Source organism: Ahaetulla prasina, chromosome 1 (genome assembly GCF_028640845.1).
Source record: "Ahaetulla prasina isolate Xishuangbanna chromosome 1, ASM2864084v1, whole genome shotgun sequence".
Taxonomy (NCBI): domain Eukaryota; kingdom Metazoa; phylum Chordata; class Lepidosauria; order Squamata; family Colubridae; genus Ahaetulla; species Ahaetulla prasina.
Genome location: NC_080539.1, coordinates 319916549 through 319931789, shown reverse-complemented (window position 1 = coordinate 319931789; position 15241 = coordinate 319916549).

The window sequence follows — 15241 nt, the reverse complement described above, 5'->3', positions numbered from 1 at the left end:
TGCTTTGGAGAATAGTTTGACTCCCTCTTCTTTGTGGCAACTCCTGGAGTATATCTTTCAACCAACTGGAGTATATCTTTCAGCACAGGTATCATAGAATCCCTATTCCTTGTACTAGTTAGCAATCTAGCTGCTGCTTTTTACATTGATTGCAATTTTTGGACAGTTTTCTGTGGTATCCTAAATAGAGCCCATAGTAAGTATCAAGTTAGGATGTAACCAGAGCCTGGATAAGTATTGCCAAATCTAACTGGCTCAAAAGATTTGCAGGTGGCATAATAGTTTTAATTTTGCAAAAGCCACTCCGTGTCGCTGTCGATTCAGCTACTATAAATTTAGTGAAAGCTGAGCTTCAAAGAGCGCTCCTAAATTGCAGAGTGCTTTCAGGTGAATGCATCTACATTTCAACCTTAACCTCTGTGTCTTTTTTCCCAATTACCTCCATTTTGTCTGGATTTGATTTGTCTGATCTCCATAAACAAGATAACTGTTGAAAACATTGTTGAACATTCAACATCATTCTAGAATATGACTGATTTCTTGGGATTAGATGGTAAGGAACAGTAGGATTACATACCATGAATATTTTGATGTCAACCAATTCTAAAACTCTGGATGACCCACTCTAAAGATTTCACATAGATGTTGAATGAAAATAAGGCAGAACTCTTGAGAGCACAATAAATAATGAAGTAGTGACCCAACAGTAGTTCCCAAACATTGTCTTCTAGGCATGGCCTGACAGTTGCCAAAACCATTGGCAAAATAGTGCCCTCAGGACCTAGTTCCATGAGATTGTCCAGAAAAATACTGTGAATGGTGTCAACTAAAACTCACCAAGAACTCTAGGAAAATCATCAGCCTCTTTGTCTGTCACCAGGTCCCAAAGGTGCTTTTTCCAAAAAGCAACTGGATTTTCTTGTGTTTTTTTTTCTTTGAAAATATTTTGCTTCTCATCAAAGAAGCTTGGGTGAGAAGCAAAACATTTTCAAAGAAGAAAAGTCTAGTTGCCTTTTGGAAAAAGCACCATTGGGACAACCATGACCTGGACGATTGAGAATATCCATAGATGTCCATCATCAAGGTAATCAAAGCAGTCTTGGTGCTATATTCTTACCAAATGCCTGACTGAAATTTGTTCAAATAATTCATATTCTCCATCTGTGTCTAAAACTAGAGGGTTATCACATCCTCAGTTACCTTTCTTGAAGATTAAATGTTTGAAATTGAACTATAATTGACAGATTTTCGATAGAATTTTACTATAGCCTTTTGGGGTGGGGAGGAAACACTTCTTACCTGTAAGAAAAGTCTAGTCTCTTCTCTTAACCATTAATTAAATCCTGAGGGGTTTATTAGCCATCATTTCTTTATACACTTATAGGATGAAGCCATAGCTTTTTAAACGATCACTGTCCTTCTAAAATAGGATTCCAGACACACCCTCCACTGTCCTTTTTTCTGCCAATCTGGGAAAGGTAAGAATTTAGGCACAATGCTAAAGGCTTATTCCTTCAGATCATAGGAAATCCTACTAGTGAGACCTGCTTTGGTATCAAGGATTTTGTCTATCTTCAAACTTAACTTCCCAATTACAAGGGCTAGAATTCTGCATTGCAAATAAATATAATTTTTGAAAGTCTTTCCCACCAAAACATCTACTTTTTCTACAATTGTGTGGAATGATATTAAGAATGATAATGGGTATAAAGGTATAAAGGTAGGAGCAAAAGAAAACAGCTGAGCAATACTCGGTACTGATGCTCAGGTTTAATTCTTTGGAAATGAAACTTAGGTTCCTAACAGGCACTGATAAAGGAGGCATCAACTCAATGTGCAGTTACATAGAAAGCAGCAAAGAAGGAAAATAAAAAAGAATCATATAATCTTACTCCATTCCTGTGTTAGACGCTTACCTTTTTCAGATCATTACGCTTAAGCATTAAGAAATTCATCTTTTGCTTAGAAAATGTTTGAATTCACAAATTTTAAATACAAGCAATAAAATATTGTGTGCTATTCACAGAGAATGTAGGTCTGGCAGCAGTAATAACTTATATAATTTTATCATGCATGTACTTTTTAGTACAACAGCTGGGAAGGTCCAGCAATACATGTTGAAAACATTCACAGATGAACAGTATCACTGAGTTAATCTCTTCTATATAACCATTGAGGCCAGGCTGATTTATATCTGCTTAGACATAGTCTCTGATCATGAGACTTTGGTAACTGTTTGGTTTTCCTACACTGCTGCTAGCATCTCTGGCTACTCTCTTGAAATCAGGTATGTAAATGAAACAATTGCTAGAATGCAATCTGACCAAGAGAATTCCTCAAAACATTTACTCATCAGACAGATCTTTTCTAATCAGACTTCATATATTTAATAACAATAGCACTTAGATTTATATTCCACTTCACAGGGCTTTTTTAACCTTCTCTAAGAGTTAACATATTGCTCCCAACTATCTGGGTCCTCATTTTACTGACCTTGGAAGGCTGAGTCAACCTTGAGCCTCTCAGAATTGAACTCCTGGAGTGAGCGGTGAGTTAGCTGCAGTGCTGCATTCTAACCACTGCGCCATCACAGGTCTTCAACTAATATCAACTTTGTATAAAAAATAATTGCAATAGTATCATTGTCATGATTTGGGAAATCAAAGTGTACTTTAATAAACTATTGCTCTTTGCAGGTTTGCCTGCAAACCTTGTGAACTATAAGATGTGTGGACTTCAAGTCATGTTCATTTATTCAGCATATCTGGCTGGGGAATTCTGTGAGTTGAGATCCACACATATTAAAGTTCACAAGGATGAGAAATACTGGCTTATTGAATAGAAGGTAGTTCCTAGTTGAGCTTGGCTGATTCTGAAAGTCAGGTCAGCAGGTTAGATCTGATAGCACCTGGATGGGAATCCACTGATTAATTCTATAGCTATAGATGAACTGGATTTTTTAAAAAAACGGGAAAAGGCAACAACAAACCACTTTGTATTTTTGCCAAGAAGAATGTAATTATCCATATCATATATACGATATATGATGCTTTTTATTTGTTATTTTAGATTCTTCATCCTGCCTTTATTATTTGCATAAAGAATGCAAAGCGATAAACATACCTCTTTTCTCCTCTTATTTTTCCACAACAACCCTGTGAGGTGAGTTGGACTGAGAGACAGATGACTTGTCCAAAGTGTACCAGGCAGCTTTCATGCCTAAAAGCAGGCTAGAACTCAGAATCTCCTGGTTTCTAACCAGATGCCTTAACCGCTAGACCAGTGATTTTGCTGTCACATGCCAAAAGTGGGGGAAGTGCTGGGGGGTTGTGTGTGTGGCCACACCCATAATTCAATGTGCCCTGCCCCCACACTCTCCCTGCTTTTGCCATGTGATGGCCTTGTGGGCCCAGTAGGCTTTCTTGGAGCCAGGGGAGGGCAAAAACAGCCTTCTCCACTCTCCCAGAGGCCCTCGGGAGGCCGGAAACGACCCATTTCCCGACTTCTGGTAGGCCCAGAAGGCCCAAAAATCAGCTGGCCGGCACTGAGCTAGGGCAACGCTCATGTGCCCACAGATATGGCTTCACATGCCACCTGTGGCATCCGTGCCATAGGTTCACCATCACAGCACTAGACCAAATGAAATGTATTACAACTGAAATGTTTGCCTACAAAAACTCAAACTCAGCATTAGTGAGCTTTTGAAAGTAAGATCACTTGACAACTATTTTTGCATGAGATATTAAGTTGTAAAGTTCAGCTAATGAATGTTGATACATTGTAGTACTACTCCAATTCAAATCTCTCACCCAACTATACGCAGTTTTTTAACTAAGGATTACATTTTGGATGTTTAGATATAGGCTGTTGTGCTCATTTTCTGCATTAATTCCAAAGTCCAGTTTCTGATCATCCAATATTATGTCTGTTTCAGGTTCATAACACAGTAAGCTAAAAACATGGGTGTTAAGGGAATAACATTCAAATCAGTTTTTAATTTTTACAGCCTCAGGTGCCATGAAAACATCACCAATCTCATATATGTTTCTCAGTAATAAGTCTCATGGTGCTCAGTGAAATTCATTCCCAAATCAATAGTATAAAAGTCTCCTGATACTACTTTATATATCCTTGCATGTACTGTATTTATGGAGAATCCCTATAAATTCAAATAATAAACTTATTTTCCAGCACAATCTTTGGAGAAAAAACTCCATGTCAGTGAAACTATAATTTTCCTTCAGTGTCAGACAGATTATGGCTAAGTCAATATCCATACAGCAGATCAAGCTTTAAATTGAATTAATGCCTCCAGTTTAAGCAACATCCTTTTTCTATGTCTGGACAATTAAATCAGTCAATTATTTACTTTGATATGATAAAACAAATAGATTGCCAGGACAGTCAGTCTTTCTTTTTATGAAGCAGAAGCTTGCTGAAAGATAAATTGTAAACTGCTAAATTCTATTCTTACCAGATCACTGATGAATCATCTGCTGAAAGCATCTTCAGATGTTTTATGCTTTTGCAACTGAAAATAACATTCAGCGTATCGGCAGATTATCTGCATCTTGTATGAAAACATGCAAAGAACAGAATCTTCAGAAAGGTGCAATTTAATTTCATCATTATTGAGCTATTTTTAATAGAAGTTGTAGAACTATGATTAGTGACCTGAATATTATCAAGCTGTTGATAGTAATGAATCTACATTTCATAAATATTTGTAGTTTAGGATGTTTTTCTGGACCTATGGTGTCTTTGGATTCCCCAACTGAGCATCACATTTTTCAGTTGTGAAGTGTATGGAGAAGCAAGCACACCAATGGAAAGTTGCAAATTGCAGCACGAGTATTATGTCAATAATTAAAGCAAAGCACCAGAAAGAGGAATAAATACAGCATACCAACTCCTTATGGTGTAGTGCCACATTGCAATAGGAAGAGTCCTGGAATCCAGAAACTTATGAAGTTAGTCAGATTCTTTTACAAGCATTATTGAAGTTATTTGTTGTCTAATATCAACTGCATTGCCAATTGATGGACATTTATGTGGTAATGGGTAAAATGGGTGGAATGCAGGAATAAAGGGCTAGTAGATTTTCAAGATAAAATGCAAAAATAGCATAGCAGACTAAAAGTCATGATAACCTATTTTTCACAAAAAATGATACCAACTCTCTATTTCCATCTGCACTTTAGTCCATTAAAGGATCAATTATTCCCTATAATATATGAATCCTCTTTAATAACTTGCCAGATTTGAGCATAGGCTGTAGAATTTCTTCTTCTGTTTACTATATAGAGAAGAAAATGAATTGAGAAATGGGGTAGGAAGTGACATTTTGTATCATATATATTTTATGGACTTAAGCATGTGTCATTGCAGTGGCCTTGGGTTCGAGAAAAACAAAGCAGCTTCTCTAAGAGCAGGGAAGGATTATTTATTCTAACCTATTGTTACCTAAGGAGATATGGACAAGTTGGAGAGGTCAAAGTCTGGCTTAAACTGCTCCAGTTATTTATGGCTAAAGATAAATTAGTTTATCCAGCTTATCTGTACTTAAATGATGACTAAAAGAGAAGAATAAACAGATTTCTGGAAGATGTAAATCTTGGAAAAGATGAGAGCAATGTATACCTTATGAAATATAATAAAGAAGTAAAAGTATTAAGTGAATTTCAGTAAACCTTTCCTAACAACAAAGATAATTTGAGCTTTGGAAAGATTGATTATCCCAAGAGAAGCAGTGGGTTAGCAGCAGGACTCTACTGTGTTTATAGTTAGAGTGAAACAATGCATTTGTAGCCCCCCACCCAGTGGTGGATTTCAAAAATTTTTACTACTGGTTCTGTGGGTATGACTTGGTGGGCGTGGCATAGCTTGGTGGGTGTGGTTTGGTGGGCGTGGCAGGGGAAGGTTACTGCAAAATCCCCATTTCCTCCCGATCAGGTGGGACTTGGGAGGCAGAGAATAGATGGGGGCAGGGCCAGTCAGAATTTTTACTCCAGTTCTCTGAACTACTCAAAATTTCCACTACCGGTTCTCCAGAACTGGTCAGAACCTGCTGAAACCCATCTTTGCCCCCATCACACACCAGATTATCTCTGAATTGCTAGTAAACTCATATGGGAATCCTGGGGATTCCATAGTTCATTCTTAAATAGTAAAATTTTACTTCTCATATTGCAGAAAAATATCTGAAAATAGAATGGTGAAAGCTGTGAAGCATGTAAACTGAAAACTGAAGGTAATGATTAGCTTGATTGTTCATTTGTTAAGTGAATTTTGCCCAGTTTTACAACCTTTCTTGCCACGGTTGTTAAGTGAATCATTGCAGTTGTTACGTTATGTTATGTTATGTTATGTTATGTTATGTTATGTTATGTTATGTTATGTTATGTTATGTTATGTTATGATTGTAAAGTGAATTTTTCTTCCTCATTGACTTTGCTTATCAGAACAGTGCAAAAGGTGATCACATGACCCCAGGACACTGCAACCATCATTGATCACGTGACCATGGGGATGTTGCAATGGTCATAAGTGTGAAATATGGTCATAACTAACTTTTTTCAGTGCGGCTGTAACTTTGAATGGTCACTAAATAAACTGTTATAAGTCAAAGACTAGTTGTAAATCTGTGCATCCCAATTTTCCAGAGAGTTAAATCTTCAATGAAGGCTGGAAGGACAAATGAAATGAAAATGCATAGAATTACAACTGAATATATAAATAAAATGATTGCTGATTCAGTGACCAAATACATTTAATTCAGCTCTTGTAAATGAAAGTGAGGTACAAATCATGTTACATAGTTTCATTCTAAATATTATTTCCAACCTGCCCTCTGATTTAAAAATAAATGCTTCTGTATTTCAGCCATCTCTATTATTGATGGCCATGTTGTGTTTCTTACGAATAGAAAAGTTTTACAGAGCTACTGGCTTAAGCCAAAAACCTCTGATAATGTCATACTGCATTAAGCTATGGCTTCCTTAAATATGGTTGATTGAATAAGCCCTATTTAGGTTAGTTTATATAATATACTAATTGCATCAGCAATAAGTCAACATCAAAGGATTCACATTGTAGTTAGTGCTACAAATGAACTCACCATGCATTATATCCACTTGCTCTTTTCCAGAACACAAAAGCATGCCACTGCATATTTGACTCAGCTTTTTCACATTGTCAATCCATGATTGATTATGGTGTGGCACACTGTCTAACCAATCATTACTAATCAAGTTCAGAATTTCATAATTGATGGATCATAGTTCTGGCTCTTGCTCTGCCTCCAGATTGTTGAATATGATGAAGGATTGAATCAGATAATCAATTCTAAACCATAGTTTGCCTCCACATTGGGTTTTAAACTGTGATTAAAGATACCTGTATTTTGAGGAACTCAACAGGTGGTATTTAAAATATCATAATAAATAAATCTAGTGTATTCATTCACTCACAATTTAATGTTTCTTGCTTAATATCTTATATAAATACAGTGGTAAACCACAATTTATAGTTTATAAATGTACTGTTCAATTACAATTTTTTAAACCAATAATCATTAAATATGTTATGGATAATAATGGCTCCTGTAATTCCAACATCTATGGTAAATATTCTCATACTGTTCAGAGATAGTTCCAATGTCATGCAATTTATTTTGCTCTGTATCATGACATTTTGCAAAATAATATGCTAAAAATGTCACCATACAATAAATTCACACCTCAGTTTCTTCCTCCATTTCTATTATATACAAAAATTATAAATATTTCCCTCCAAAGACTTAAATGTTTAAATGTTAAAATAAATCATTGTTACAATTAGTTTGCTCCCCTTTCCTGCAGATATCAATACAGGCCAAGCTATTGCAAAGTAATTCATCTAAATAAGGGTTTTTAAAGGGGAGGGACAAGGCGGGTGGGGGGAGAACCCGTCGGGAGGATCCAGCCCGGTGCCAGTTCGCGCACTATTACATCTGGTCTGAAGGCAGGGGAGGGTTTGTTCCAGGACTAGAGGGTGGTTCAATCTGTACGGTAAGTGGGAGAGGCAGATATGGCGGAGGGGGCGATCGAGTTTGGGGAGCACGTGCTCGATGTTTGAAAGCGATCACGTGCTCCGGCCCCTAGTCCCTACCCGTTCCTCGGTGGCCATGATCCTCAGAGCCTGGATCTTGGTTGATGTTATGTAATGCCGGTCCGTGGCAAATAAAGCCCCTTGATCTGCGATCTTATTCAGGGGAGTCCGCGGACCTTATGGGCATTACGGAGACCTGGTTGGGGCCAGAGGGGTGCCTCGTTGAACTGTGCCCCCAGGTTTCCGAGCATTCCATCAGCCGAGGCCCAGGGTAGGGGTGGAGGGTGGCGGTTGTCATTAAGGAAGATCTAGAGCCGAGGGAGGCCACTGTTCCTCAGATTGCCGGCTGTGAATCCCTCTATGTGAGGTGGGGCCATAGGAATCAGTTGGGCTTGTTGATCACGTACCTGGCTCCTTGCTGCGTGACCACAGCCCTGCCCGAGCTGCTGGAGTTATTTGCCACTGTGGCAGTTGAGACCCCCAGACTTATAGTTATGGGGGATTTCAACTTGCCATCAGCTGGCTTATCATCGACTGCAGCTCGGGAGTTCCAGGCTTCTATGACGGCCTTGGACCTGATTCGAGTAAATGATGGCCCCACGCACATGGGGAGGCACGCTGGATCTGATTTATATCTCTGGTCAGTGGTTAAATGATCTGATACTAGACGATTTAGTAACAGAACCAATGTCATGGTCCGATCATTTTCTCCTTCGCCTAGACTTCGAACCGCCACCCACCATCGCAGGGAGACGGAACCTATCGTTGGTTCCGTCCCAGGCGCCTGATGGACCCTGAGAGGTTCCTGACGGAGCTTGGGCCATTCCTGAGGATCTGGCCCGCGCACGACTGAGGAACTAGTTGCGGCCTGGGAACAGGCGCGGCTGAAACCTTGGACCGTGTCGTGCCTTTGCGGCCTCTGACCCGGCGCAGATCTCGTCCGCCCCTTGGTTCTCCGAGGCTGAGGGAGATGAAACGCCGGAGAAGACGCCTAGAGAGCACTTGGAGGTCCAGTCGTTCCGGCTGATCGGACACTAGTTAGGTCCTATTCTAGGACCTACCTAGTGGCAATGAGGAGCGGCGTTCTCGCCTCCACCCTCATTGCGTCGGCAGATAACCGCCCGGCCGCCCTGTTTGGTGACCGCTCCTCCTTCATCAGGAGGTGCGGGATGACCCTTACAGGGACGTGCCGAGGAGTTTAGTGGTTATCTATACGACAAAATCGCTCAGCTCCGGGATGGTCTGGACCGAAATTGGGATGATCCAAGCGAGGGAGAGGCACGTCTTGTTGAGTCTGTTTGGGATGAGTTTGACCCTGTGGCTCCCGAGGACGTGGACAGGTTGTTGGGAGGCTCCGCCACTACATGTTTATTGGATCCGTGTCCTTCCTGGCTGGTGCTGGCCACTCAGGAGGTGACACGAGGCTGGCTCAGAGGATTATAAATGCTTCTTTGTTGGAAGGGTTTTCCTGCCGCCTTGAAAGAGGCGGTGGTGAGACCCTCCTTAAGAAGCCCTCTTTGGACCCAGCTATTTTGGGAAATTATCGGTTAGTCTCCAACCTTCGCTTTGTTGCGAAGGTTGTAGAGAGTGCTGTGGCGCGTCAGCTACCCCAATACCTGGAAGAATCCGTCTATCTAGACCCGTTCCAGTCCGGCTTCCGACCCGGTTACAGCACGGAGACAGCTTTGGTCGCATTGGTGGATGATCTCTGGAGGGCCAGGGACAGGGGTTATTCCTCTGCCCTGGTCCTATTAGACCTCTCAGCGGCTTTTGATACCATCGACCATGGTATCTTGCTGCGCCGGCTGGGGGGATTGGGAGTGGGAGGCACCGTTTATCGGTGGTTCTCCTCCTATCTCTCCGACCGGTCGCAGACGGTGTTGACAGGGGGGCAGAGGTCGACCGCGAGGGCCCTCACTTGTGGGGTGCCGCAGGGGTCGATTCTCTCGCCCCTTCTGTTCAACATCTACATGAAGCCGTTGGGTGAGATCATCAGTGGCTTTGGGGTGAAGTACCATCAGTACGCTGATGACACTCAGCTGTACTTCTCCACCCCAGGTCACCCCAATGAAGTTGTTGAAGTGCTGTCCCGGTGTTTGGAAGCCGTACGGGTCTGGATGGGGAGAAACAGGCTCAAGCTCAATCCCTCCAAGACGGAGTGGCTGTGGATGCCGGCATCTCGATTCAGTCAGCTGCAGCTGCAGCTGACTGTTGGAGGCGAGTTATTGGCCCCAAAGGATAGGGTGCGCAACTTAGGTGTCCTCCTGGATGAGCGGCTGTCGTTTGAAGACCATTTGACGGCCGTCTCCAGGGGGGCCTTCCACCAGGTCCGCCTGGTTCGGCAGTTGCGCCCCTTCCTTGATCGGGATGCCTTGTGCACAGTCACTCACGCACTCGTTACCTCTCGCTTGGATTATTGTAATGCTCTCTACATGGGGCTCCCCTTGAGGTGCACTCAGGCGTCAGCTAGTTCAGAATGCAGCTGCGCGGGTGATAGAGGGAGGGTCTCGTACCCCCCATGTAACACCCCCCCTGCGCAGACTGCACTGGCTACCTGTCGCTTTTCGAGTGCACTTTAAGGTTTTGGTTATGACCTTTAAAGCGCTCCATGGCTTAGGGCCTGGGTACTTACGGGACCGCCTACTGTTACCATATGCCTCCCACCGACCCGTACGCTCTCACAGAGAGGGACTTCTCAGGGTGCCGTCCGCCAAGCAATGTCGGCTGGCGGCGCCAGGAAGGTCCTTCTGTGGGGCTCCCACACTCTGGAACGAACTTCCCCCGGGTTTACGCCAAATACCTGACCTTCGGACCTTTCGCCGCGAACTGAAGACGCATCTTTTTATTCGCGCGGGGCTGGCTTAAATTTTATGGATTTTATAGTTTTTATTATTAATTTTAAACGGGGTTTTAATTTCTATATATTTTAAATTTTTAGGCAAATTATAATAAGGTTTTTAATGTTGTATTTTATAGAATATTGTCTTGTCTGTTTTTATTTGCCTGTACACCGCCCTGAGTCCTTCGGGAGAAGGGCGTTATAAAAATCAAATAAATGAAATGAAATGAAATGAAATCTACAGTGCTGAAAATGAACTTGCATATTTTTACTTTCCACAATGTGGTTACTTTCATTTTGGCCTGTTGCAATATATGAACCTCACCAATTTGGTCCATAAATCATTATTAATGGTTTAACAGCCTATGTGAGCAAGACCACAAAGTATATTAAGTGACACACTGAAGTACAAACTAATGAGCATACTTTACCCCAATATGCTATGGGAATTCAATCTTGGTTAATCGGTTGTTTGATATACTGAAAATACAGAAAATAATTTGGCAAACCATTATTAAATTAACAAGAGTCTATTTAAATACATAATTAAAAAGCAACATGGCTTTTTTCTAGCTCTGGAAGAATCTGGATGCTCATTTTCCTCCTTCGCCTTTCCTGTGTTATCAACAACTCTGTTCAAAGGAAGCCTAGGAACATTCTTTCCTCTTACTTGAGAAAACATGGATTTATCAGATAGGTATTGTAAAGTCCTCAGACTTACGATGCGTCTCTAGCCTGGCAACAGCCAGGCAGTTCCTGATTGGATAAGACGCGTCTCAAGTTAGGCGGGAGTTTTTGAGCCCCGTCATTGGTGCAGCCGTTTTGACAACTACTATATAAGAGCTGTCAAAGCGGCTCTGGTTGTTCTGTCAGAGTTTTTTCCTTGCTGTTAACATTGTGTTCAAATAAAGTTAGTTAAAGCCGTTCCTGACTGGACCATTATTGGGGAAGCTGTCTCCGGACTTAATACTGGCGACGAAGGTGTAGTTGACCCTGCGCACTGCTGATTTTTTTTAACTGATGGCGAATCAACCGTCCTTCGTTCCTTTCGAGCCTTCAGCTGAGACTTGGGAATCTTTCCTTGACAGATTCGAGTGCTTCCTTCGGGCCAATGATTACACTGATTTGTCTGCTGAACAGAAGCGCGGTTATTTCCTCAGCCTTTGTGGTCGGGACATGTTTGGGACAGCCAGGGCTCTGGCCGCTCCCGTTCCTGTATTCGAGGTGCCTTGGGACATTTTGTTAAGGAAGCTAAAGAACCATTACTCCCCCACTCCCTCCCGTATCGCCCGTCGGCACGCGTTTAGACGGCGGACTCAGCTGCCCGGGAAATCTATCAACGGATATGTTGCTTCCTTGAGGACGGCCGCCTTAGATTGCGAATTCCATGATCTTGATGAGGCCCTCCTGGAACAACTGGTAAGCGGAGTTGCCGACCTTCGTTTACAGAGGCGATTGCTGGCGCGTACAGACTTGACTTTAACCACAGCGCTCGATGAAGCCCGCGCGACTGAAATGGCGGAGAAATTGGCGGCGGAGATCCATACATTCAAACCTACTCCCGCTCCTGTCGAGAAAAGTCTCGCCATTCATCATGCTGCCTCTGAACCATCGAATTCCTCCGACGATGACAGCGGTGTTCGCCGCCTCAAGGCCACTGCCAAGAGGGACCGCCCTGCAGCCAGATCGTCCATCGCTGGCTGTATGGGGTGCGGGGGGGACCACGGCAGATCAGATTGCCGTTTTAAGACCGCAACATGCCGCCGTTGTGGGAAAAAGGGCCATCTCGCCCGAGTCTGCTGAGCTATGTTGCCTGTTTCCAACCCCCCAAGGGACCCGGCTACCCGGAAGAAGACAACGGGGAAGTCCTCCGGCCCTCGGGACGACTGTTTTGCCGTTGACCATGCCATGGCCGCCCCTCATGGTAATAAGATTTACCTCACGGTTAATCTGGAAGGCTCTCCCTGCCGAATGGAGGTGGACACTGGTTCCTCCAAGTCATTAATCTCCTGGTCCACTATCAAACGACTTTTGCCGGGTTTTCCAAAAAACCGTCTGTGGCCATGCCCTATTACCCTGACTGATTATCAAGGGGGTGCTATTCCTGTTGTGGGATACAGACAGTTCCTTGTCCGCCATGGGAAGTTCTCCAGGTATTTGCCTCTCATTGTAGTACAGGGGCGTCTTCCGACTCTTTTGGGGTTGGATTGGTTTGAGGCCCTAGGGCTAAATATCCAAGGTGTCCACTTTACCGCTCCTAACTATTGGGATAGCATCACCCATGAATTCGCTGATGTTTTCAGTGAGCATCTGGGCAGGTACACGGGTACCCCGGTGTCATTTAACTTGGACCCTAAAATAACGCCAATACGGTTAAAGTCTAGGAGGGTGCCTTTCGCATTGAGGCATAGGGTGGACGCGGAGTTAGATAAACTCATCTCTCAGGGGGTCATTGAACCTGTGGATCACTCCCCCTGGGAGACTCCTATTGTCCTCTCCCTTAAACAAGACGGCTCAATTAGAATTTGTGCCGATTACAAGGCTACGATTAATAAGGCATTGCAGGCAAACCCCTACCCTGTCCCAGTTGTGCAGCATCTGCTCCACTCCTTGGGACGGGGCTCCATTTTCGCCAAGCTCGATATGGCACAAGCCTACCAGCAGTTACCGGTAGACGATGCCACGGCGTTGGCACAGACTATCGTGACGCATAGAGGGGCGTTTAAGTGTAACCGCCTCCAGTTCGGTGTCAGTGTGGCCCCTGGGCTGTTTCAGTGTTTGATGGAGCGGTTGCTTCAAGGATTGGAGGGCGTCGTTCCTTATTTTGACGACGTCCTCATCTCTGCGGTCGGTCCAGAGGACCTGACCATGAAGTTGAGGGCCGTCTTATCTCGATTTAGATCTGCTGGGTTAAAACTTAAGACGCAGAAATGTCAAATCGGGGTTCCACAGGTGGAGTTCCTGGGTTTCCTTTTGGACTCCCGGGGAATCCACCCTACCCTGTCAAAAGTAGAAGCTATTCGCAGGGCTCCGGTTCCCACAAATAAAACGGAGCTTCAGGCTTTTTTAGGTCTCCTGAATTTCTATGCGGTATTTCTACCGCATAAAGCTTCCCTTACGGAACCCCTCCACAGGTTGCTTGCGGCTAACGCGCCGTGGCATTGGGGAAGGGACGAAGCCGCGTCCTTTGAGACTGTCAAGAGCCTCCTAACCTCCCAGGCAGTCCTTGTCCAATATGACCCGCGCCTGCCCGTTACTCTGACGTGTGATGCTTCCCCCTTTGGCATCGGCGCGGTCCTGAGCCATGTGCTGCCTGGGGGGGCTGAGGCGCCAATTGGCTATTATTCCAGGATGCTCTCGGCGCCCGAGCGGAATTATAACCAATTGGATAAGGAGGCTCTTGCGGCTGTGGCAGGAATCAAGAGATTCCACCACTACATTTACGGCCGTTTTTTCTATTTGATTACGGACCATAAGCCACTCCTTGGGTTACTGGCTGGGGACAGACAGTCCCCTCAAATCCTTTCTCCCAGGATGTCACGCTGGGTGGAGTTTCTGGCCGCCTATAACTACAAATTAATCTATCGGCCAGGGAAAGTGATTGGGCACGCTGATGCCCTGAGTCGTCGTTGCCCCCTACCAACCCCTGTAGTGGACCCAGCCCCTGCCGCAGCAGTTCTTCTGGTTGATGAATGGCAGTCCCCGATATCCTCGTTGGATATCGCTCGCCACTCTGTTTCGGACCGGACCCTGTCCCAGGTTCTGGACTGGGTACGTAGGGGGTGGCCAAGGGACCCGGTGCCAGAGGAGTTCCTTCCATACCGTCACAGACAGCATGAGCTGTCAGCGTTAAAGGGGTGTCTCTTGTGGGGGAATAGGGTGGTGATCCCGCAAGATCTAAGGGGGAGCGTTCTTAGCACGCTCCACGAGGCCCACCCGGGCATCGTAAGGATGAAGGCTTTGGCCCATAGTTATGTGTGGTGGCCGAAGGTTGACCGGGACATTGAAAGCTGTGTAAATGGGTGTTCACGCTGCCAGCAATCACGGCCAGCGCCCCCGGCTGTGCCCGTCAGGGAGTGGGAAATCCCCCGCTCGCCTTGGTCCCGAATCCACCTGGATTATGCGGGACCATTCCTAGGGCAGTCATTTTTGGTGGTAGTGGACGCTTACTCCAATGCTTACATGTCCTCTACCACCGTGGAAGCAACTATTAGGGTACTGAAACGGTTGTTCGTGACCCACGGGCTGCCGGACCTAGTGGTTACAGATAATGGGCCTCAATTCGTATCGGCACCCTTTCAGACGTTCTTGGCC